Source organism: Lissotriton vulgaris, chromosome 10 (assembly GCF_964263255.1).
Source record: "Lissotriton vulgaris chromosome 10, aLisVul1.2, whole genome shotgun sequence".
NCBI lineage: Eukaryota > Metazoa > Chordata > Amphibia > Caudata > Salamandridae > Lissotriton > Lissotriton vulgaris.
Genome location: NC_141698.1, coordinates 404759321 through 404783020, shown reverse-complemented (window position 1 = coordinate 404783020; position 23700 = coordinate 404759321).

Genomic DNA, 23700 nt, shown 5'->3' with positions numbered 1-23700 from the left:
AGCTGTACAAAAGTGTTATTGATGAATTCAGAGCGTCGAGCTTGCTCATGTTCAGGAAACGAGTGAAAAGTGTGTATAGAGGAAACAGTAGAAGTAACAGGATCAAGGGGAGGTACTGTGGTTACTGGTACAAAAATCAAACTCATACCGAAAACGATTCCACCCACCAACGTTATCAAAACAATCAAAAATGTAATGGCACATTGTATTAAAAAGCATTTGCTGTGAAGAATTCTGTAAAGTCTGTTTCTGCGAACATAAATCACATTTTCTCGTTGCAGCGCAGGAAGCTCCATCTTCTACAATCCGCTCGCGACCACTGATGATGTGTACGTAGATGAAAATGCCTCTATCAGCCCTGGGAGTTCCCAGAACCAACAGAAAGATCGACCTTGTGTCAGACCCCCGCAGATTCAACTAGGCACACAGCCACGACCCTACGGCTACCCAGACGGCAAGGCAATTTTAAAAACAATAAACAATAGCAAACTTCCTGGCTGAAGACAAAAGTTCAAAATTTCAAAAATATCACAATGGGCAGTTGCCTGCTTTATTTGTCCATATTACGAGGTCGTAAATTGTATCTTTGCTTCGCAGGTACTGTTTGATCGGCAAATAGCATATCACTAGTAGTTGTTGCAGTGTTCAAGTTCGCAGATGACAGAGTTTTTCCTGATGCAGGGGACAAATGTTCAGAGTTCAAAGGAGTCGTCTTTTCAGAAGGAGAGTCAGAGTTTGGAGTGTCGGTGATCAATTCGGCATCGCTGAAAGGGATGAACTTTGGCGTACGTTCAAATTCGGAGGCACCAATTCCCTTCTTCACCCAGTCGTCGTAAGGAAGTGGCAAAGGTACACGCTTGACATGAGATGCGTGCACCCAATGCTTGCGACCAGCTACACGAACTGCTGTTCTCGTTGTAAGCAGGACCTGGAAGGGGCCGACGTATCTGGGCTGAAGGTTCTTCGTCCTCACGAAGTTTCTGATCACGACTTGATCGCCGGGTTTCAGCTGATGCCCTGGACTCTCCGGAGGCTTTGGTAATGCATCGAAAACCTGTTGGTGAATAAGACTCAATTTAGCAGTCAAGTCGTAAAGGTAGTCTATCAACATAGGGTATTCTAGAGAACAAAACTCTTTAGGCCTCGGCACACCCCAAATATTTGCCGGGCGGCCAAAGACTATCTCATAGGGGCTAAGCCCCACTCTAGAATGTACAGTTGCTCTCGTTGATAGCAAAGCCAAAGGAAGTGCGTCTGGCCAGGGTAAACCTGTGGATGCTTGTATTTTGGCTAGTTTTAGTTTGAGGGTGCCATTGTAACCCTCAACTAAACCAGCAGACTGGGGATGATTCGCACTGTGGAACTTCTGTTTTATGCCTCGGCCGGCACACACACTCTGCATAACTTTCCCTATAAACTCACTTCCGTTATCTGACCATACAATCCGTGGCATTCCATATCTAGGGAAATATTCTTTGAGAAGAATTTTGGCAGTTGATAGGGCAGTATTGTCCTTAAGTGGGTATGCTTCGATCCACCTGGAAAAAGCACAGACTACCACCAGGACGTATTTCAGAATATTACAGCGATCCATGTGAATGAAGTCTAACTGAATCACTTCAAAGGGGCAGGAAGGAGGAGCGAAGTGACCAGCAGGAGTTGGAGTTCCCTTGCCAGGATTATGCATCAGGCATACCATACAATTTTTCAACACTCTCTCTGCACATTTATTGATCCCATCATTCTTCCAGACTGGAGCCAACATCTTACATATTCCTTTAGAACTTATATGCGCTACTCCATGCGCCATTGTCACCAATGCAAGCACATACGCATCAGGCAACATCCAACGTTGTTGTTCTGACAAATCAATCCAACACCCATTTGAATCCAACTTGCCCGTACTTTCTCTCCATACACGTTTTTCTTCCTCAGTTGCCTCTTTCTGAATCTCTTTCACACTTTCCATTGTATCCTTACACATTCCAGACTCAGCAATCCACCTCGCAAACGTAGCAACATACATTCTGCTCATCATGTCTCTAGCTGTCTGTTTAGCAGTTTCATCAGCAAAAGCATTCCCACGACCAACATCATCCGTGATTGCTTTATGAGCACTGCACTTCACAATCGCAACTTCAGTCGGCAAGGTTAGGGATTCCAACAGGTCGTTAACTAGCTGACCATGTTGAATCTTAGTCCCATGGGACGTAATGAAACCTCTTTCTTTCCACAAACGGCCAAAACTATGGGCCACGCCAAATGCGTACTGACTATCTGTGAACACATTCACTCTCTTTCCCTTAGCTAAAACACACGCTCTTGTTAGAGCTATTAATTCTGCAGCTTGGGCAGAATTCTGACTCACTCTCGCAGTCTCCACAATCGTCTTCAAAGTCGTTACTGCGTAAGCAGCAGTCACATCACCATTCTCCAATTTAAAACATGACCCATCCACATACAGCGTGCCATCTGGATCTGACAAGGGAGTGTCTTTCAAGTCAATACGTCCTTTTGTCTCTTCCTCCGTTCTAAAACAACAATCATGTGGTTCGGAATCACTCGACTCTTGGTTAGCCGGCAACAGCGTTGCTGGATTCAATACATTACATCTTTTGATCTGAATATGACTTGCTAGTAATGTCAGCTCATAACCAGATAGTCTCGCACTGGTAAGGTGTTGTGTCTTAGTTCGGTTCATGAGTGTATCCACTGCATGAGGAACCATGACCACTAGCATGTTGTTCATCACCAAACCAGCAGATTGTCGAATGGAAGCCGCAGCTGCCGCTGTAGCTCTCAAACAACTAGGTAACGCTCTAGCTACCGGATCTAATGTTGATGAAAAATACGCACAAGGGCGTTGTTTATCACCAAATTTCTGTGTCAGAACACTCAACGTGCAACCTTCTCTCTCGTGAACGTAGAGCGTGAATGGCTTGCTGTAATCGGGTGTACCCAATACAGGAGCTGAACATAATGCTTTTCGTAATTCAGAAAAGCTCTCCTGACATTCATCAGACCATGGCACCGGACTCGGAACATTTTTCCCAGTCAAAGCTACCAATGGTTTTGCTAAAAGAGAAAAATTTGGGATCCACTGCCTACAATAAGAGGTAATACCTAGAAAGGCACGTACTTCTCTCTGCGTGCGAGGAACACTCATCTGCGTAATTGCTTTTATTCTCTCTGGGGTCAACTTTCTTCCCTCCTTTGACAAGAGATGACCTAGGTAGGTCACTTCTTGGCAGCAGTATTGCATTTTCGAAGGTGATACCTTATGATTCAAATTAGACAAATGACGTAATAGCGAGATCGTAGCTGTTTTGCAAGTTTCCTTGTCATCGGCAGCCACTAGAAGATCGTCTACATACTGTACTAGAGCAGAGCCTGGAGGAAGGACAAGGGAATCTAACTGACTTTTTAATGCCTGACTGTAAATAGATGGGCTCTCACAATAGCCTTGTGGAGCGCGTTTAAATCTGAAACTTCGACCTCCTAGACAGAAACCAAAAATATCTCTGCTTTCCTCGGCTATCGGAATGCTGAAAAAGGCATTCTTCGAGTCAATGACTGAAAACCAAGTAGCTGTAGCAGGAATCAATGTTAACAAGGCAGTAATGTCTGGAACCACAGGAAACTGCGGAACCACAATTTTATTAACTTCTCTGAGGTCGATGACAAACCTATACACTGGAGGTTTTGTAGGATCAGTTCGTTTCAAAATCGGTAATACAGGACTGTTACAAACATTTCCTCTAGTTTCTTCAACCACATCTTTCTTAATCAAATCTTGCACAATCAATAAAAGCGCACGCTCACCTTCACTAGATATTTTATATTGAGGAATTCTTGGTAATTTTACATTCGCTTTCAAAGTGACTACATAGGGTGGAATTTCCAAAAGGCCTACATCATTAGGACCAGTCGCCCAAAGAGAATCAGGGAGTGAACGCAGCTCTGGCGGGAGTGCATCCATTGACAAGTACATCGGAGAGGTGGTTCTTTTACCCAATGTAAGCTGTACTCCTTCCGGAGAACAGTACAGTGTCGCATATAGTCGTTTTAGCAAGTCTAAACCAAGCAGATTTTCATTACAACCTGTCGTTAAAATCAGGGGTGCTTTCAATTGACACGGTCCAACAGAAATAGACAAAGGACTAGATATGGGGTTGTAAACAGGGGCGCCTGAAAAACCTACAGAAACATTTGTTGAGCCGGACAAAGGTGCGCCAGGGAGTTTCGCATGAATGATAGAACTTTTTGCTGCACCAGTATCCAACAGAAACGGTTCGACTACACCTGATGTTGCTACTGCGACATAAGGCCCACTCTGATCCACTGGAACTGATACTACTCCCTCTCTCTGTCCATGGCTGTCCTAGTACCCATTTTGCTGAAATCCCTCATCCACTTCACAATAGTCTTCAACAAGATACTGTTGAGATCTATTTTGCTGAGTAGACTATCCATTTCGTTGATCAAAGTGATTGGAAGGACGATCGTTCGTTTGTGGAGGCATAGTACCTCGCCCTCGACCTCTAGAATTTTGCACAGAACCACCACGACCTCTCTGAGCTGCTGCTGCATTATTTTGCGCTAAGATCGGACACTCATTCTTGTAGTGACCCTCTTTCTTGCAGTACGCACACTGGTTCCACTGATATTGAGGTCTCGGTGAACTATAGTCTGTTCTTTGATACGAGTTCTGTTGTGTATTATTCTGATTCGCGCGAGGCGGATACGCTTGTTGCAAGAGAACTTTAGTTTTTAAATCTTTCGTTTTCTTATCTGATTTATCTTTTTCCTCTTTATCCCTATTTTCATAATACTGTGCAGTTGCAAGTATTTGCGCAGTTGTAGAGACAGCCCACGCACTCTCGGAATCTTTTAATTTGTTGCATAGCTCAGGTAACAAATTATGTACAAACTTATCCACAAACAGTCTCTGTCCTCCTTCTGTGCTCATATCCTGACCACTATGATCCACAAAAGTCTCTTCGAATCTCGTGAAGAAGTCGGAGACACTTCCATCTTTCTTTTGCCTGCATGCGGACAACTTGTCCCAATTAACACGCAATGCGGGCATCAGAGTCTTCATTAAGTCGATTATCCTACCTGGAAGATTAGCAATTAGAGGTTCGGGTTTTGCACCACCTACTTGCTGACCATCCGCTGCAATGATAGCTGCCCAATCACCACCTAGGGCAACTGGATGATTCTCTTTACGAATTTTAGCCCAAATTGGTTGAGGAACTACATTACCAAATAACATATCGATGTCTGCTAAGTTCATTATACAAGCCTCAACTGTCTGTGTTAATTCCTTATAGTATCCAGCAGGATTCTTACGCGGGTCTGGCAAGGCCTGCTTTACTGCTAGCACTTCAGCTCGCTTCCATGGAATGTGTATCCACACTCTTTGGAATTGCGCCGGAGCGGCTGCAATACCACGGACTGCATCAGCTTGCACAGCATCGCGCCAAATTGGAGGAACCTCCCTCATTGGATATTGGCGATTTAGCTTCGTCTTACTTTTCTCTAAATCTCTTGGTGAACGAAGTGATGGACCATTTCTATAACTTAAAATCAGTTCCATCGCTTCTTCTATATTTTCACCTACTATCATTCCTGCAGCAAACTCTTTCTGGACCTTAATTAAGTCTTCTAAATTTGATTCAACATCATCTTCTGCTATTTCCTCACGTAAAAGCGAGCACATCTCATCAAAGACATACCGTTGCGTTGGTTCTTTCCACTGCATAAATGTGTCTAGCACATCTCTCGTACTGTATCTCCTACTCTTCGAAATCCATCTGAGAGCCGTGGAATCTAATATTCCCCATTCTTCAGTACTTGGAAGCTGACTACGTCTTTGAACAGAGTCAGAAGTAGGAGTCTTAATTAAAGATTTATAGAAAGGGGTTAGAATGCTCGAAACAGAATCAGTGATTCTTCGACGAACAGAAAGTGGAGTCAACACACTAGCAGACGCAGAGAACACAGTAGAGGTAGGAACAGATAGCGGGACAGTAGGAGTATCGAGAAAAACAGTTTGTGGAGTAGTAGGTGTAAGCGAGACAGATACAGGTATAGAAGTCGGCAATCCAGGAGGAGGAGGAGCCGTAGGAACATTCACATTGACTACAGGAGGTACAGGAGCTTGATTCTGAGGGGCAGGAGCAGGAATACCAGGTTGTCCAGCAACCGGCAATTGTACATTCGGTAAAGGTGGAGCCGTAGCACCTTGTGCATACGGTGGAGGTGACCTTAACAAATAAGACAACAGAGGATCGTTTTCAGAATCCTCTAGTATCTTAGCTGTTTTCGATGGCAAGGCAGGGTAGCACTTGTCGATCGCTAAATTATGCTCTCTAATGGCCACCTCTATGGCCTTCTCAGACTCGTTGACTTGCAGCTGCTTAGCCGCTTGTTCTACAGTCAACTCTTCTTGCTCTTTCTGTTCCTTCTTCAATCTTTTAATCTCTCTCTGTTTAGATTCTTTTCGCCAGTAACGGAAAGAATCAAACATTGCCGGCCGGGCTTTCTTCCTAAACAGTTTCGCTTCTAAATTGTCAAGGATTTCGGGTTCAAAACTACCATGCAATGGCCAACTAAGGACACCGTCCTTCTTCGTATAGCGGACCCACACCTCATTATAAGATATAGGACCCACACCATGTTTACAGTACAAGTCATATAGGGGAGTCCCAATCGGAGGAACCAGACATGAGTCCTCCAATCGTGAGTCACTGTTGCAACCAAAGCAAGACAACATACAATTTCTCCGACTTACCATTTTGCAATCTGGAACACAAAACAAACAAAACAAGAAACGAATATGTGCACCTGAACCAAGGACTTAGGCCTACCAAAACGAACTGATGTATCGATACCCAAACTAAACCAAATAGATTATCGTAACCAGAACAACCAGTGATAATCTTACGAAACCAAACCAAACTAAGAACCAAAAAGGATTTTAACAACCCTTACGAAGTAACCAGCTAGCTATCACTAAATACTTAACTGAGGCACTGAAGACGTCACCAAGGAGAAACCCGTCACGTTTCGCTGTACTGAGGACTGCACCTCGGGTCCAAGACAGGGCGACGGTCAAGGCAACGGCCCACTGCAGCCGTCCTGAACGGGAACCCTCGTGGAAGAGAACTTCGGGCCACTTTTGCGATATGCCGGGATCGATGAAGTGGGGCGCCTCCCTCAGGAATCTTCACACGAAGCTTCTCGAACTCTTCAGGCTTTTGGACCGGTACCGAATGACGTCGCCCCACGTGGGCGCCAATTGGAGTTCTGGACTTTTTGGTTCCGTCCAGAGGTGTCAGGGAACAACACCCAAAGACCCCGGAGTTCCACCTGCCTTGGTGCGCAAATGAACAGAAACACGGGCTTCTCGATGGTGGCGTCAAAGACCAAAGATTTATTACTGCAGGGACACAGAAATCACAGAAACCACACATGGGCAGTGTCTAGGAGCCTGTTCGATTTGTACAAAGAGGGTTGCTCCTTATATACTAAATTTTAAGCTGGGGGCAAATTCTTTACATGTAATACATTCCCAAAAACCTTTGTGTCTAAAACAATAAATATTTGGCGTTACACAGGAATCGTCGATAATATCTGATGCCAAACATTACGAAGAGGGGTTTCCACTAGTTCATCACAATCCCTTGTCCATATTGCAATCAAGAGCCGGACCGCCTCATCGTAAATTTCGTTACCTCCCCCTAATAAAGATTCAGAAAGAAAGGAACGGAGCCAGGTGTGGAAGATAGAAAAGTGGGATAAGGGATGCTTGTGGGTTGTAAATGGGCAAGGCTACCGGCTTCGGCCGCCTAATCATGATCGGGACAACGGACACAAGAACCAGTTCGGTAGGGCTGGCCTCGGGCAGAGGAGGCAGCCTTTGTCGAGTCATGCAGCTACAGCGTGATCTGTTCCAAGGTGCACGTGTCACTGAAAGAGGTGAATCTCCGGCTAAGGCTACGTGTCCTTAATTGAAATGAAGTGATCAGAGGTTATTGCTTATGTGAGGGCAAGAAACACAAAATGGCTGCCATGATCTAAGATGGATGCCATGGGTAGATCAGAAATGTGTTTGTAACAGGAGTACTCTTGCTCGTAGCGTAGCGAAAACACCAGGATATGCTAAATGGATCATTTGCGGTTCGCTGATACCAATATTATGCATTTCCGACAATATTGAAAACACGGGTTCAAATCGTCACGGAACCTCAATAGTCCAATCTGGCATATGTTGTGTGTTCATTGGAATAGTAAGAGAATTTGCGGCTGTGAGGGTGAGCGCAGGGCCAGAGGTCATGAAGATCTAAATCGCACAGTCGGGACAAGCTTGATGCGGATAGTACACCTGTCTGGTTAGTACACTGGCAAGATATGTCTGCAATGATATCGAAGACCATGTTTGGGTCGCTCCCCAGCAAAATCCTGCTTTCCGTCATGGCCGTCGCCTTGGTAAGGGCGGAGTTCAGATACTTCTCCTGTCCCTCATTGGGGCCGTATACTGTACCTATCGTGAATGTGAGGCTGCCCAACGCGAATCGATAGGTAAGGAGTCGCCCTTTTATTTCAGCTTCCTTATAGAGGATGTCCCCCCAAAATCCCTTCACGACCAGAATAGCCACCCCCGCTGATTAAGTAGAGCCAGATGAGAACATTTGGGTCAGGAACCTAGGAGATTTAAGTTGGTGACAGTCTTTGGGTAATATTTGTTTTTCTTGGAGTATACATATGTCATCTCTGGAATTTTCTAAGCAGGACAGTACCGCTTTACGCTTAACTTGGTTATTAAGGCCCCTCACATTCAGGGTAAGAATCTTAAGTGTAGTAGGGGGCATGCACCCTAAGAGAGATGAAAAGCATTAGACGGAATCCAGTAACCTCCATATTGCATGAACCTGGCGGCAAGTGGAATGGGGGAAAGCGTCTAACTGCGAGTGAGTGGTGTATTAAAAAAACGGTGGACAAGGGACCCCGAATTCCCCAAAAAACAAAAATCCCAACCAAGCTGGTGGCAGGACAGGGAGGCCGGGAATTCAAGACACTCTGTAGGGGGAGGACTCTGGGATCTTCTTCTTCTTGATACTGTGCACCAGGTCTAAATGTTGGATCCTCAGACCCAACTCTTCAGAACACATCTGGGCCTGTGGAAGAATCAGAGGAAGGACAGTTGTGCTGCAAGCAGGACTGCTACTCTACTGCCTGTGTGAGAAGGACTGAGCCAGCATCTTGAAGCCATGGCCACCAAAGTGACTCCAGGGGCTGGTTGACTGGCCTCCTGATCAGAACCTCAGGGACAGAAAAGGCTCCAACCAGCTTGAGCCCAGCACCATGACTCTGTCTGTTGTGAGTCTGACCCCCCTCAAAGTGGTGCCACCACAGGCCTGGACCCTTGGAAGTGGGCCTTAAGATGCTCTGGCAGCCCAAGTGTGGTTGTTTGGGCATGACCAACACAGCACAATGTATCTCCTCACAGGATCACATTGGAACTGCACTGCGCAATGCATCCCCAACGCAGGATACAGCAGCTCTTCTAAACCCCCGCTGCACGACACCTCCTCCACGCTGCACCTCACATCACAGCCGCACAACTCCTCAGAACAGCCTCTGTGTGACCACTCTCAACTCAGGACCTCACATTGTGGCCCATGGGGACTGCAGCTGCACAACGCATCCTTAATTTGGGATCTTCCAATGCTCCACAAACCATATTCAAGGTATTTTGTTCAGCAGGCCTAACTTGGTCCCTGTATCTGCCCGCCCTCCATTGTGACTAGTCTGACCTTGTGACTTTGTCCTAGTCTGGCACAAGCAGATAACCACAGTTGGCGCTTTGTACTTTTAAGCATTATTTGTACTTAAATCTTTAAAATTGCATATCTCTGGTTCTACTAATTGTATTTTTGTTGTTTTGGTGTCAATTCATCTATTACGTTTTAGTCTATTGTTCTAAATTGGTGTGGCATTTTTCTTCTGTTTTGTTTTCGCTTTGTCACTGTTTGAAGTGCTGCTTAAACACTTTACACATTTTCTATACATGAAGCATGGCTGCTTTTGTGTCAATCTCCCAGAGGGTTAATCACTGGTTGATTTGGCATTTGAGTTTCACCCTAACAAGAAGTCTGGTTACTGCTTGAATATGATGCCTTCATCCCCCTCAACCAGTAACCTCATTTCGTACAAGTAGGTACACAGCAAGTGAAGTTTTGAAAGGTGCAAGTTAATGATAATGCAGTGTTACAAGTAAGTGGGTGCGATGTATATGCGGGAAGATGGTGAAGTGAAGGAAATGCAAGGAAATACATGCAGGAGGGCAAATAGAGAGCTGACGAGGGAAGAGGTTGGCTGTGAAATAAGTAAAGGGAGGTTTTACGGAAGACATCAAGAGAAAAAAAGTGTGTCTGAGAGACTGCAGATGAAGGTGGTGTGAAAAGGAAAACGTGAGTGATTGAGACAAAAGAAATACCTCTACCCCTTCCATAGACAATAACAATGTTTCATTCATAGATGATTTTCCATTCTAATTATTCATAACAACATTATTATTGCTACTCGTTTATTTAATAACCCTAACAAGCACTGACAAAGCCAAAAGGCCTGCCTTGTTTTAGGAGCATGCCAGTTATTGTGGGATATAGTTGGATACAATAAAAGAACGTTCAGGAAGAGGCTCCAAAACAAAAGTGGAGTTCACCCAACCTTTAGGCCACACCCCTTTTTGAGACCACCCACTTATTGCATCCCAGTTTAAGCCCTGCACTTTGCTGCTGCCTCTCAGAGCCCGTTTGTGTTCATTTTCTGTTTTTCACATTTTGATAAGTAGATGTTATTTAGTAGATCTTTGTGAATGCAAGCAGTCCAGCCACAACCTAAGTAACTAGGCTCTACATAGGCACACAAGTGCCAACATCTTTCAAAATTTTTCGAATGAGCACGTTCCAGGAGCTGTCCAATCCCTGCATCCATGCTGCACCTGTTCAAAATGATGAGGTCCTTCACTGTTATAACACCACATCATGCACAAATAGCGGTGTAATCTCTTACCCGTCAACCCAGAAAGTGCTGTGAAACAGTGAAACGGGTGTGGAGCAAAATACAAATGCAGCACCTCAATATGCAAAACTGGGTGTATGCAGTGGGGGCTGTTGATACTCCTGGCATGTTTACATCACAGCATTACTACGTTTGATGTTGCAAGCTAGATAGAAAATGTAAGGGGCTTTAATATATACGGTCCTCTTAAAATAAACATTTTATTGGTTTGTGTTGATTGATTAAAATAATTTAAAATAAGCTATTCACTTTTCAGACGTGTTTAAGCATAGCCTGTGCAAGTGATGCCGCCTTTAACAAATATGTCGGTGTTTATTTATGGTGCAGCTCCTTTGATAATTATGCCAATAAACATGGACTGTGAAGAAACTAATACGACTTAATTGAAAGTAAATGAAATGTGTAGACATAGCCACAGGCCATGGTCAATAGTTCTTTTTGCTTTGCAGTGGATATTGACAGATTTACACAAAGCACCACAAGTGCCTCGGAAATGTGTTTTATTAAAACTCAACACAGGAAAACAAACAGCAGATCAAAAAAAAAAAAGTCAAACATTGTACCACCTTTTAGGACCTGGAACATAAAACAGGTCGATATTGTACGAACGTCTAAAATTATACTCCTCACAAGATAGTGCTTGAAAATACCTGAAGATTAGAAAAGTCAGTAATGTATGTCTCTTTGCTTTAAGGCGGTTTAGGAGCTAATTAACGAAAACGAACTTGTTACATTGTTTTCCACTATTGCATGAAAATGTAATATCAAGCAGAAAGACATATAAGTGTGCTTATGTGTGTGCGCATCTATGAAACCTGTTTATATAACGATTAGTTTCATAACAAATAATTGTTTAATATGACTCATAAGTTAATTTGAGGAGTTCTGGGTTTCTGATGCTAAAGGCTGAAGGAGGCGCTGGGGGTGGAACTGTGACCGGGGCCAGCGGGGTTTCCTCCGACTCCAACAAACCCGTTCAGCACAGCTTTATATTTAAATCAAGTTCGAGGCACAGGGCATACTCGTTTCACTGAGCTGTTAAACCGAGGCGGGGAAGCACTAAGATTTGAAGCTTTTTGACGGACACTGAAAAGATAGTGGTTGAACTTTGTTCGCTCTCGAGCCCGTATAACTTTGTTAAGAAAACAGACTGATAGATTCGAGTTTTTTTCCGCTGGAATTTTGTGTCCCACAACACGTTGGCTGAAAAACGAAGTGGAAACCACGAAACCAAGAAATAAAGAAATAACACTGGACCACAAACCTGCAAACAAACAAAAACAACAATTTCTAACCTTGGTAAACACGCTATGACATTTTGGCTATGTCAAGGTTTTCTCAAAGTTTGTTTTGTCATGGCTTTCACAAAACTTTGCTGAAGTAGCTGCTGGGACCTCGTCAATGTAAAAACAACACTGGCCAAATGCACACCTTTTTTTTCGCCTCAAAAAGCACACATTGCCAAAGTATAACTACCACTTAAGTGAACTGCGACCATCCTGATTCAGAACTCACCAGGGGACTCTGGGTTTTTGCTGTCCATAGCGCAATCGTCGCTTGCATCTCCACCGGCTGTTGGTCCCCCCCACCGCCGCGACCGGAACACCACGCGGCCGCCGAGCGGGGGGGACTACAGCCCCCACAATCCTTAGCCTGTTTGCTCCACCCCTTCCCGCCCACAGACACGCCTGGAAGGCGCTGAAAAGGACAGAGCCCCATCTGGGGAGTGGGCGACCATTCTGATTCAGAACTCACCGGGGGACTATGGGATTTTGCTGGCCATAGCGCAATCGGCGCTTGCATCTCCACCGGCTGTTGGTCCGCCCCGCCGCCTCGACCGGAACACCACGCGGCCACCGAGCGGGGGGATTACAGCCCCCACAATCCTTTGCCTGTTTGATCCGCCCCTTCCCGCCCACAGATACGCCCGGAAGGCGCTGAAAAGGACAGAGACCCTTCCGCGTCGCGAGACGCGCGGGACGCGTGGGACGCGCGCGAGCGACGCCAGGCTAAGCCCGGGCAAAGGGCGGGCCCTCAGTGGCCCTCAGAAGCCCGAGGAAGACGGGATGGGCCACTCCCCTTGGCATTTCAACATGAGAAGGTAAAGAGACCTGGATATTATATTTACGTTCACTTACAGACCTCCCCAATGGACATTATCTTGTGAATCTCGAAATTACAAGTTCTCGCTGCTGTTTTGGCGTTCACCACATATAAACCAGTCACACTATGATTCGTAAGGGGGTCACCAAAAATGCCATCCCCCAGAGGGGTTCGCTCAACGGGACACTCGACCACTACTTAAATAGGACAACATTGCCCATTCTCCGTAAAACAGAGAGACCTGAACTATCCCGGTCCATAGATATTACACGCAACAAGCAATCTCCCTCACAGGCAGCTGACATAGTATAAAACCTATCACTGCTGGAGGAATTAAACTGTTTATGTAAAACTATGTATGCTCCACTAGAACCGAGAACTGAGCAAACTAGCGCCCTTAACTGTCCTACAGTAAGCACAAGTCCCCAGATTAGTACACCACTCCACCTAAACAATAGTCTGTTAGGTACCCCCCTTTTACTACCTGCAAAAGTTATCACCCAAAACATAGTGCTCCCTCAGGTCCCCTCCGTTAAAAGAAAGCGAAATGGGGTTAAACACCAGGGAAGTCAAGCAAAACAACTAAAATTGTGCTCAAGCCCCCCATTGGCCGTCATCACTTCCACCCCAGCCCCAGAGGTTACTGGGAAATCAGATTCTTCTGCACCTTCTACCCAGGCAACCCTATTGGCCCAGATTGAACATCTGGTCAAATCTATAATATCACCGGTGATAGAAAGAATGAACAGTTTAGGGGATAGGCTTATGGGAATAGAGGAAACGATCAAGGCCTACTTGATACTCATAAAAAACATTGCTAGATCTAACCAATCTCAGTCTCTCGCTGCCATAGAAGTGCCCAAATCAACTGCACAAAGTAATAATGTCCAAATCCAACCAGTAGCCTCACCCTCGTCAGCTCCAAACATTCTTAGAGTATCCACTAACTCTACATTAGCACAGTGCACTGCCGCCAGAGTAGGGTTGAGCAAAGAACCTATATTCCATAAGGAGACAGTTGGTAACCATGGCAACATGCCAAGAATATTTAATCACATACACCTACCACCGGAGGCCGCTCCGTTTGTCTGCGTTCTCTCGGGAATGCCAGCACTCACAAGCAGAAAAGTCGAAAGACATCAGGACCTAAAAAACAAGGTTACATTCTGGCTAACAAAAAATAGACCCCTGTCCCCTAACTTGGACGGAAGAATAATGAGTGTTAGAAGGGTGGGCTGGCTAGGATCCCTCCCAAAAGATATTGTCGGCGACTTGGTACTAGTAAAATTCAGGAACAAACGCGTTGTCCCATATCTTCAAACTTGGCACCCCCAAAAAGGAGATGGTCCTATATCCATCCGGGATCTACATGACTTTTACCCTAGTACATCATACCTCTGCCCATTAAGACCAAATGCAAAATGTAACCATCCGATGGGCAGAAGTGTCTGCACATTGAGTGACTGTAATATCTTCACTTCCAACCGACTGGAAACACTGTATAATAGCTATCTTTGACTTACATATGGAAAGTTTTCCTATAGATTCATTTTGCCTGTTATTAATTGCCTTAATTAAGGGACAACTAGTTGTAATGGTATTGTTTCCAATGCTTATCCTGTAAAACGAACGTTAACAAAAAGGAAATCGCACCCAAAAGCTGGGCTCATATTTTAACCTGTAGATATTTTGTGTTATTGTAATATATGCTTTTATGACTGTTATGCTTTTATGATTTGCAACCTAAATCGAATAAAGCTGCTACTGAACTGAACTGAACTGAAGGGTTCAACCTTTACTTCAGGTCCAATGTCAATTAATGGCTAATGAACAATCTTTGTGGTGGGTATTTAATTTACTACTTATGTGATTGCTACGGATATTATTACATCCGTTTGGATTGACCACGCCCTCCTTTAGTACTCCTCTCTCTCCAAAGGAAGCTGGACTGGGTAGTCAAAAGTTGTTATAAAGATAATTTTAGCAATTCAGATACACCAGACACAGCATCACCCCCAACAATCCAATAGGCCTGGCTTTAATGTGCTACCCCTGTAAACACATAAAAGCTGTTTGCATGTGTCAGGATGTGAAAGCAAAATCGATTGGCTTTGACACTGCTACTTGTCCCAAAAGCGACCAGGATTTGCAGTTCCCAAGATAAATGTTATTTTGTCCAGTTCGCGTGCAGCATGCCCTCCAGACTTGAAGCAATAAATATGGAGAGCTCGATGAACAGTCAGACATATATACCTGGTGGCTGGCTCATACATTTCCCTTTGCCTTTATAATAGTGTACTGGTGTGATAGAAGTGTACACTCTTGGGTATGTCTGTGTTTGTGTAAGCCTTCACTGCTGTTACCTGTGTTGTACTTGTGCACTATGGTGGGGGGGGGGGCGTGAGTCATGTGAACGGGGGGTGTTAGTACTGTTGTTTAATGTGCTATAAACCTGCTGCCTGCTGAAGTGAAAACAAAACTGAAAAGATAACTTTTGGCGCACAATGCATGTATTGGAAAAAAGATTGAATGTTTGACTATTCGATGTAGTTATGAGATAGAAAAAGGTTCCCCATGCATTACAAGGCAAACACTCAATAGAAAGTGGAATGTTGCACTCAACAGCCTATAGCATCCTGCATACTGCTATGGGGAAGCCAAACCCACATATATATTTTAAAGGATTGGTAACAATAGAAACGAACACAGCAATGTTGAGAGCTATGAATTTCAAAGAGAGGAATAGTTCCACTACCAGCGATGCAGGGATGCCCATTAGGAATTCCCGCTCTCATAATTACTTGTACGGGTGGTGTTAGTTATTTCTTAATGTGGGAAAACCACAGGTCTAGAAGTTGTCCAATGACATTCTGATAAGAAAATGATAATTATCACAGAATCGTGAATGTAACACTTTACTTGCGCAATAATATCCTAGTATCTGTCAATTCTAAACTAGCAGATGTGATATTGCCACATGCCAAGTAATTCTTGTTTTGGCTGTAAAAACGGTGTTTATGGCTGAACCAGTTATTACATGATCCTCATAACGAGGGGTCAAGATCTTCTAAAGAGTTGGAACTGGTTGGGCCAATAGAAAAAGACACTCATAAATAAAATAGAACCAATATTTTCTGAGGTAGAACAACACTATTTACCACATATGTGCTAAAACAATTCAGCCTATTTAATTTTGAAGGCTATTGCCGTATTGTTCTATAGAGATTGATCACAAGCCTCACCCAGCCTCAGATTTCCTTTGACCTATTCGATGTAATATGCTTTAGGCTCCCGAATACTAAGTGGTGCCATGACTAGAGGCCATAAAATGGTGGTTCATTGTATCTCAGTGGCATAAAGCATCTGTGCATTGTCCTAATGATCCCAAGACAAAGATGCAGCAGCAGCATGATTACCAAACAATTGAACACCTGCGAAGGGTTTGGGAGGGAGCAGGACAATGGCGCTCATGCAGTCAGTAAGAGTGGCTGAGTAATAGTAGATTAGAACACATTTGTTAACGGTGCTGCCAGTGCAGAGGAAGACCCTGAACCTCTGTATGAGTTAAATGCAAAAGCCCTTAACACTGGAACATTTATAAAAGATACTGGGCACACGTTTAACAATTAACAGTATTGATACAATGAAATAACTCATGAGTAAGATGACACCGGTGGTACAAAAAATAGGTTGTTTATGTAGATGGCATTCTTCAGAATGAAAAACAACGCCAGCCGACACAAGTTTCGTCATCAGGACAATGCCTGTGACTCTTCAGGGAGCTCCCATATCCCGAGGCGAGAAGCGCACCGTGAAGACCCGGAACCCAGAGGTCTTGGACGAAAATGGACTTATCTGCTCGTGTTTGATTACTTATCTTGTCCTGCCCAACCCACGGCTTTCTTTTACCCGCTTCACCGGGTCGGAATTATCACCGGTAACTTGATCCTAACACGCCACTACAGCCCTGAAGAGTCACAGGCATTGTCCTGATGACGAAACACGTGTCGGCTGGCGTTGTTTTTCATTCTGAAGAATACCATCCACATAAACAACCTATTTTTTGTACCACCGGTGTCATCTTGCTCATGAGCTATTTCACTGTACCAATACAGTCAATTCTTAAACGTGTGCCCAGTATCTTTTGTACATGATTACCAACCAATCTCATGCAACAGTGTGTTGGTGATCCCTAAAAACGAATTGTCAATGAGGTCTATCAATGCAAGGCAAACTGAGAAAAAAGCTTTTAGTTAAACTTAGGTGGTTGATGTACTTGATGTAATAAAGGGTACTGAAACCATTTAACAGGCCAGTAAACAATCAAACTGGTGCCAGCCACTTTGAGGATGCCAAGATGTGCCCAGAAATAGGATGTCACCTCATGCTCTACACCAACTGGGCTTGCAAACTGTAGGTGATCTTTATCTTCATAGCAGCTGTAAAATTTCAAGATATTGAACATCAAGTATGCCCACAAGAGGAGGCCATTGCCTGTGCAAAATACAACTCACTGGAAAAACAGAAACACTAGTTTAATTTACGTTAACAGCGTTGTGTAACCGCATTAACTGTAAACGTAGTTTGGACTATTCACTCTGAAGGAGCCGGTTCTCACATTCTAGATCTGCTCCAGAACTTTGACTGGATGCCCCTTTTTTTCATGAAAGTGTAGGGGAGAGAGAAATCATTGGCAGGTCAATCTAACCAGTTGAAGTTCACTAAGGCCATTAAGAATCACTGGCAGCTAAAATTAGTTTAGCTGAGTTATTACACAGCCAAAATAACTGAATATACAAACACCTCAATATTAGCCTTTAGAAATACATTGGAACTAATACAAAGCCAAACCTATCGATGAAATTAAGGCGGTTCAACATGCACAAGATAGTCAATTCAAGAATCAGGATGCAAAAGAGTAAAGCGCAGGAATTCAGATTTCCCAGCATTGGAAATTTCAACAATCTGTCCCTACACTAACAGTAAAGTGATATCCCTAGTTAAGCATAAGCAGGGCAGGATCGGTTAAGGTGTCAGCATGTGGATGCTTCCTTAGAAGTCTCTCCACTTCAGTTGGGTCAAGCAGCATGAAGCTAATGAGACGGAGCTTGCTCTAAGATGCTCTCCCTCGTAAGGCAGAGAAGAAGTGCGCCTCTTTACATAGTTCCCATGTACCAATAATACAGGTGAGTTCCCAAGATTATTTTTGATTCATACCATCCTCATAGGTAATTTTCTATTGGGCAGCAATGCTCCCAAGCGGTGGTGGGATGACCTTGATTTCCAGGCTTTCTCCGGTGCGCAAGTACAACAACTCTCCCTATCAATGTCAGCGCTCAATATTTCCCCTTCTCTCCTTGCCTAACTCCTAAATCAAAGACATTATTGTAGCTAACAAGGATGTTTTTCCACCTGCAACATAAACACGAGAAAGAATAGAATTCAACATGCACATGAAATCCAACCACTAATGCAAATGTGAGAGGTTCCAGGGAAAAATACATTTCAGGCCTACCATATTCAGCTAACATAAGAGAAATGAATATGAGCCTTAAGAAGTTAAATAAAATTTATGATGTATACAATTAATATTTTCATCTACATATACAATGACACAAATAATAAACACATTCAATATTAAACAAGAGTCAGTTGCACAACTTAAGTGCTTTCTGTTAGTGTTCTCTGCAGGTATCGATTTTCTACAAAGTTTTTCATTTGTATTACGTTTTGGCCTATCATGTCACATTCATGTTATTACATTACAAGATCCTAACACTCGGGTTAACACAACAAAAGATATCATGTGGATGCAATCTAAATGTGTGATTATAATGCACCCCTACAAGTGAAAAATAGATTTTGCGCTACACCAGTTCCCCCCCTCCTATGACCTGTGTCATCACAATTCCCTGTAGAGTAAACTAATCTAAACTGACGTTGTAGCTAGTCTTCTCTGCTTAAACTCCTCCAAGCTCTTTAGATTTTTACGACTGTCTTGCTCTCTCTCATGAAATTCTCCAGTTGTCTCACCTTGTGCTATTTGTATGCCCTCAGTATACCCAACAAAATGATATCACATACCAAAATAATAACTATTCGTTTCAACATATAACCAAGAACTTCTCCTCCAAGATATGTGTTATAATCTACTTATACTAAATGTATATTTATACTGGTCAATGGAAAATGTTTGGAAACCTGCTCACACCAAATTGCTGTTCACAGTGGTACATTCCCGCCCCCCCCTTTCCCCTCCCTGATGGTATGTTCCACTGGAGTCTCCTTTAGAATGTTGACAGCCACCTGGCAGTCTTGGAGAGTGAGTGACAGAATAAAGGTCGTTCTTACCTTATCCTGGTGTCAAGAATCTTCTTTGCAACACTGGCGACGACATTGGCATAGGGGGCCACGCTGTCACCTCCCCTTTCAGTGCTCGAGAACTAGTTGTGCTGGGGAGCCCATACACCTGATGGGCATGGTAAAGATGAAGGCCTAACTCGTTTAGCGAGTTTGGTGGGTTATCGACTCTTCAGGGATCTTTAGTAGATGTTTCCCTCCATCCCCTTATAATAGAAGCTATCAGTAGGGCCTTTCTGTTAATACACTGATAGAGTATTTTGGAAACTATCCTCCAGAAGAACCCGTCAGTTGTGTAAGCCATGCTAAAGGTACATTTGAGAAAGCCATTATAAGATTATGCCTGCATAACAGGAGTATATTGAAGGCACAATTGTGATCGCCCTTTTGTTGCTTGTTCTCTGTTAGATTCATCATGGTTTTAACTTGTTGCATCTCTCCTCTATCTTTACTTTTTTATCCTTTCTGGCATCCTGTCTGGACAGCTTTCCTTCCTTCCTTCCTTCCTTCCTTCCTTCCTTCCTTCCTTCCTTCCTTCCTTCCTTCCTTCCTTCCTTCCTTCCTTCCTTCCTTCCTTCCTTCCTTCCTTCCTTCCTTCCTTCCTTCCTTCCTTCCTTCCTTCCTTCCTTCCTTCCTTCCTTCCTTCCTTCCTTCCTTTCTTCCTTCCTTCCTCTTTGGTCCTTCATTAGCGAAGGGAGGTGTGTTATAATCTGCTTATACTAAATGTATATTTATACTGGTCAATGGGAAATATGTGGAAACCTGCTCACACCAAATTGTTGTTCACAGTGGTACATCCCCCCCCCCCCTTTCCCCTCCCTGATGGTATGTTCCACTGGAGTCTCCTTTAGAATGTTGACAGCCACCTGGCAGTCTTGGAGAGTGGGTGACAGAATAAAGGTTGTTCTTACCTTATCCTGGTGTCAAGCATCTTCTTTGCAACAATATGCAAACCAATTTCCAACTTTTCCAATGTCTTTCTCAGCCTTGTCCCAAATTCCCTCAGTTGCCAGATCACGTATCTCATGATGTATCTCAGTGATGTACTTATATACTTCCTCATGTCCTTACTGTTGTTCGAATGTACCTTCAGCATTTTAGAGACTCAGCCCTCTTTTGCTAATAACACATCTAAAGCAAGACAGTTTTGCATTACCATAGCTCATATTGAAACCATCTCTCTATCTACGAACAACAACGACTGAGCTTTATCAACTCACAACTTATCCACTATAGTTGACAATCTCTTAACGTTGACATAATTCAAAACTACTCACAAACTAGGCATCATTGATCCAAATATGTCTCTTATGATTTCTCCTGCACTCATTCCACGTCGCTCTCTATAAGCTAATTTCCCTTCAAAACTCTTCAGATCCCACCTCACGGCTAATTTTAATCTTTGAATTATACGTTTCAAGTTCCTACATCAGGTTTTTTTATTCCCCCTTGCAGCTATATAAATATGACCTGAAGGAAACCTCTAACTGTGTGAGATGTGGAGCGGCGGATGTAGATTTCCTTCATGTTGCCTGGATGTGTGGGAATGTGTTTGCTTTCTGGATGGAAGTGGTGGCCATTTTATCTGATCTTGTTCTGGAACCTGTGGATTGCTCTCCTGAGCTTTGCCTACTAGGGTATGTCAAGCACCTTAATCCCTGTAACAGGCGAATTGTCACAGTTTCCACTTTGCAAAGAGGGCGGTGGTGCAATGTTGGGGAGCCAGAACGTCACCCACTGTGAAGAAGTGGCTCTGAGACCTGGTGTATTGTAAAACACAGCTACCAACATATGAGGAGGAGCTGCCAGATCCTCTTGTCCCAAAGATTTCTGGGCCCCCTTGACGGAGTATCTGCTGTCCCATCCTGCCCTGGTGTGAGCCCATTAGTAGATCCCACTAGATACCTTTGCATGGGTGGGGACCTTCCCACATACAAAGTGCACACTTGGCACCACCTGAACAGTTTCTTGTAAGAATTTCTTTGAAAAAACACTAATCAAACCTGTATGCCTAGCCCACAAAAACAGTATCATTGCGTGTTTGTGCTTGTCAAATGCAAATCTTGCCTCGTTGTTCCCAATCTAGAGCTATTGGACCATAACTTCCCTTAGCCTTGCAGCACCTGTCTTGTTCTTATTATACATTATTGGTCTAAATAAACATCTATCTTCTTCAGGCAGAGACATGCAGACAGTTAAAAAAAACTCACTTTAGCAACTATTTTATGCAGATGATAAGGTGCTCCTCTCTCAAACACCTCTGGCCCTTAAAGATCTGATAGATGACTTTGTAGCTTATGGCATATATAAGATGTAGAATCTAGAAGATTTGAACTTCATCATTGTGCATGTAGGTACCAAGTAGGAAGCAATCTTTCCTGGGCATAGTGCGCAACAGAAAATACTGAAGGAAACATTATCCATCTTACCTGGGGCAGTACTTATAGAAGGGCTTCAAATTCTCTGGTACTACAGGAAAGTTTTTTCTATACACATAACTTGCCCAGACAATAAGGGTTGTCACATACTTTTGCTTGGGGCTGCAACCTCTGAGTGAAATATGGAAAATTCCCACTGTGGAAGATAGGAGGTTGTATGATTTGAAATATTTCTCTTCCACCATAAGTCTTTGACAACATTGCTCTTGTATGTACAACACAGGGGAATGATTCAGTTTAGGGGAACAGAGGCCGGAATCTGTAACAAAATATTTCATAAACAACAATACCTCTGACACCATAGATTACACTCTTTCTTTTTGCCGCAATATGTTTGAATATGATTAATCTTTATTGAGTTTTATTACTCTAAAGGACATTAAAAAAAAATTGCGTGTATATATGGTGTATAAATCAACGTTTTGTGTGTATATATATGTTGTGTACAGATACAAATCAAGGAGAGGTGAATATATTTTTGAGATGAAGGTAATTACCAATGTACAAAATAGTGAAATAAAGAAAAAAATCATATGTTTAAAGCCCAAAGTCAATAAAAGGGACTATTGCGGCAAAAAGAAAGAGTGTAATCTATGGTGTCAGAGGTATTGTTGTTTATAAAATAAACATTGCTCTTGTAGGCAGCAGTAGAGTGGCGAAGCCTGCAGAACAGATTTCATTTTAATTTCAGAAAAACTGCTTCTTGAAAGGAAATCTGAATAAACTTTGCAGAAAGGCAAATTTGATTTCTGATTTTCAAATGTGAGTGTTCGTGATATCTTTAGATGTACACGCATTCATAGTTGCAGTTCTGACTACTTTTAAAAAAACAGTAATCCGATGTTGAATTCACCTCATTTTATGAGTGCCTTTCACCGTCCTCCCACTGCTCAGAGGCAGTGCCCTGCTCTGAAAAAAAATGCATGCTAGTGCTGCAAGCAGCTCTAGCGATGTCTACCACATCTGCTGCAGTGTCAGGCACGGGGACTGAACGGTTGTTTCCCTCGCTTCCCCCGATTTATGCGGTCTGCCGTTCATTGCCTAACCACAGGTGGTGCCTCTGTGACGCATACCACTGTGCACCTATATACAACAAATACCTCCTTTCAATCAGCAAAGAGTCCTGGCACTCTGAGATGGTTTTGACTGTGAAATTAAAATTCTTATTTACTCTCACTCCAGAGACACGTTCAGCCTTTATCTGCCTTTTTCTATCTGGCATAAACATGTGATTGCAAATATCAGCAAGTAACACATCCATCTGTGTTTCGACAGAGAAGAACACCCAATATAATTTTATAATAGTGTTAACATGACTAAAATCCCAGAGTGCAGAGATAAACATGGAATGAATGAGATACACCCACGTGGGAAGCTAGTGAGTTCTGTAATATTGAAATACACCACATCCCAAACAAATTTAAAACCATATCATTCAAAACTATTTGCAAAGATGTAAAAATTCATGGTGAGATTAACAGACAAAATTGATAGAGAAAGAATATTGGTCGCCTCACTGAATTATTGAAAAGAATTAGTTCACACCCTGAAACAATACTTGTAGCATCAGATTGTGTCAACATTGTAAAAGATGTGCTCTTCAATTGCTTTCTACACAGTAACATTGTCTGATGAAGTATGAGTTACCATAAAATATTAACAGACAATCACGTACAGGTGCATACTTGAAATAGATTCCCTAGCTAAA